The following is a 3,616-nucleotide window of genomic DNA, read 5'->3' as shown; positions in this document are numbered from 1 at the left end:
TACGAAACCTTATACACTCTACTTACCTTCGCTTGGTTTGGCTGGCAGGGGTGTGACATACACACACGTGTGTGTGAATTATTACGTGCCTTTCAGGAGGTTATGGAGCAAGCCAATTGTCAAATCGTGTACTCTCCTTTGTTAATCAATCTGCTCTGAGGAAGATTTTTATTGGATTTTATTTAATAACAATTACGATGGCTTTTTTACATTAACATATGATAGGTCATAGAAACGGCTTGTTCGAAACATTAAATGTCACTCCAGCCAGCCTGTTCTGCTGGGCCATTGAGCTTTACAATAAAAAGAGAAGAGGAGGAGAGCTGTGAAATGGACTAATGGCTTGGAAATATCAACCTGCCTCCAGATATATTTCATTTGGTGCAGAATTAGATCATTGATAGACTTCAGCACCATGGACAGCAGTCGTGCTAGATTCACAACTATAGTTGTGAATATGGAAAGCTAAATAGGGCCTATAACCTACTATAAGCGTCTGGCATATTATACTCTAAAATGCTGGGATGTCTTAACCCAAAATTGGGTCAAATATTGACAACGTTGGGTTAATTTTTATTAAATTTAAATTACATTTTTAACTCAACTGTTGGGTTTTTCCATATTTGACCCAACCTTGGATTACGACTACCCTGGATTTTTAGAGTGTTAGGGGGTTTGTGGAAATTGTTTGAAAAACAAAAAATATTTAATTATGGATTTTAATAGATACTTTAATTAATAATTGACTTACTTTAGGATACATTAAATTACAATAAAATATCAATAAAATAAATGACACTATTTATAATATAATATCATGGGCCTAGATAGGACCTATAAGCGTCTGGCAATTATTATTCTCTTAAAATGCTGGGATGTCTTAACCCAAGGGTGCTTAACCCTGTTCCTGGACATCTACCTTCCTGCAGAGTTCAGCTCCAACCCTGATCAAACACACCTGAACATGGAACCTGAAGAGTACTGGATAATTATAGGCAGGTGTGTTTGATATGGGTTGCAACTGAAATCTGCAGGAAGGTCTCCAGGAACAGGGTTGGTCACCCCTGTCTTAACCTAACATTGGGTCAAATATGGACAATGTTGAGTTATTTAAAAACATTACATTTTTACTGCTGGGTATTTCCATATTTAACAAACCTTGGATTGCCACAACTTATAATTTTTAGTATTAGAGGGTTTGTGGATTTTTTTTTGAGAAACAGTATAATAATTATAGGTTTTTATATATAATTTAATTAATAATTTATATAGATGACAATACATTAGATTGCTTAAAATACCTAAAAAAATAATTCTTGCCTATTTATTATATAATAAGCCTAGATTTATTAAATTCAATTCAAGTGTATATGCAGTAGCACTTTCCACAATATATATATATATATATATATATATATATATATATATATATATATATATATATATATATTGTAATAAAGTTTAACTACAAATAATTTTATTTAAAGACGAACTTGAAAAAAAAATCTGCTGAGATAGTGTCCCTAAACTTCACAAGAACTTAGTGTTAATAGATTTGATCATCTTTATGAAGAGACAAAAACATATGTGCGTGGACATTAAAACTTTGCTAATATAGTATAATTTAAAATGTCAATACAAATACAAGATTATAGACACACACACACACACACACACACACACACACACACACTTCAAAGTAAAAATTCGGTTTATGACTCAGAAGCATGTTACACGTCATGTAAAGTGGGAGCCCCGAGGATTGTGACAAACAATGATAACCTCTGCCACTAGAGGGAGATGTCTCACTGTTTCATTGCACTGATGTCTGTGCCACTCAGTCACAGCTAGTATAGCCGAATCCCCCTTATTTTAGGCCGCTGGGGATATAGAGCATTTATTTGTAACGTCTGATTATGGTGCTTGCAGACTGTTAAAATAAAGCAAATTGTTATTTCTAATTATATTATTTTAATGGATTGTCCTAAACACCAGTTTTTAGAGTAAAACAAATTGACAGTTCACTGCACTTTGCTATTCTTCTAGTTGTTTGCTTACAATTTCACAAAAGTTTGATAAATAAAATAAATAACCCCTTAAAATGTAAACTATATTCTTGTCCGCAGCATATTAAATCTTATGTATTAGTTTCACAATTTTTGTAATCTTCATACAATCTAAACAATGCCAGAAACATTTCTTTAAACTAAAGGGTTGGATTTGTCCATATTTTATCCAAGTTTGGGCAAAAACCACCCCCTTTTTTACATGTTTATTTTTGTGCTTGATTGCCTTTTTTGTGATGATTATTTCAGGGCGTGGGGGGAAATTAACAAGGTAACATTTAATGGCTCTAGAAATCATGATGAAAATATTGTAAGCTAAATAGATGATAGTAGATAGGATTTATAATTTCCCACTTTAATAGTACAGTCAATAGTATATACATTTACAATGCGTACAGTTACTTTCCACCCTCTCTGGGTAAATGAAATCATGGACTATGGACTATGGTCCAAAGTATTCAGACCCTTTGCTCAGTATTTATTAGAGGCACCTTTTTGATCTAATGCAGCCATGAGTCTTCATGGGAAAGATCCAACAAGTTTTTCACACCTGGATTTGGGGATCCTCTGCAATTCCTCCTTGCAGATTTTCTCCAGTCTAATCAGGTTTTATGATAAACATTGGTGGACAGCCATTTTAAGGTCTCTCCAGATATGCTCGATTGGATTTAAACCAGGGCTCTGGCTGGGCCATTCAGGAACAGTCACAGACTTGTTACGAAGCCACTCCTTTGTTATTTTAGCTGTTTGCTTAGGGCCATTGTCTTTTTGGAAGGTAACCTTTCAGCGCAGTCTGAGGTCCTGAGCACTCTGGAAAAGGTTTTCATCCAGGATATCCCTGTACTTGGCCGCATTTTACTTTCCCTTGATTGCAACCAGTTGTCCATGCAGCAAAAAAACACAGCATGATGCATGACGCTTCACTGTTGGGACTGTATTGGGCAGGTGATGGGCAGTGCCTGGTTTTCTCCACACATACCACTTAGAATTAGGGCCAAAAAGTTCTATCTTGGTATCATCAGACCAAAGAATCTTATTTCTCACCATTCAGCAAACTCCATGCGGGTTTTCTTGTGTCTTGCACTGAGGAGAAGCTTCTGTTGGGCCACCCTGCCATAAAGCTCTTACTGGTGGAGGTAAGCACTGTGATGGTTGACTTTCTACATCTTTCTTCCATCTGCATCTCTGAAGCTCAGCCACAGTGATTTTTTGGGTTCTCCTCTACCTCTCTCACTAAGGCCCTTCTCCCCCGATAGCTCAGTTTTGCTGAGCGGCCAGCTCTAGGAAGGGTTCTGGTAGTTCAGAACATTGAGGATTATGGAGGCCACTGTGCTTTTTAATACCTTGAGTGCAGCAGAAATGTTTTTGTAATCTTGGCCAGATCTGTGCCTTGCCACAACCCTGTCTCTGAGCTCTTCAGGCAGTTCCTTTGACCTCATGATTCTCATTTGCTCTGACATGCATCCTAATCAAGTCCAATCAATATAATCAAACATAGTTGGACTTAAATGAAGCTGTAAAACCGTCTCAAGGATGATCAGAAGAAATGG

The sequence above is a fragment of the Danio rerio genome, chromosome 1, assembly GCF_049306965.1.
Source record: "Danio rerio strain Tuebingen ecotype United States chromosome 1, GRCz12tu, whole genome shotgun sequence".
NCBI classification, from domain to species: Eukaryota; Metazoa; Chordata; class Actinopteri; order Cypriniformes; family Danionidae; genus Danio; species Danio rerio.
The sequence above is the reverse complement of the archived record's forward strand: the minus strand, read 5'-3'. Positions refer to the sequence as shown.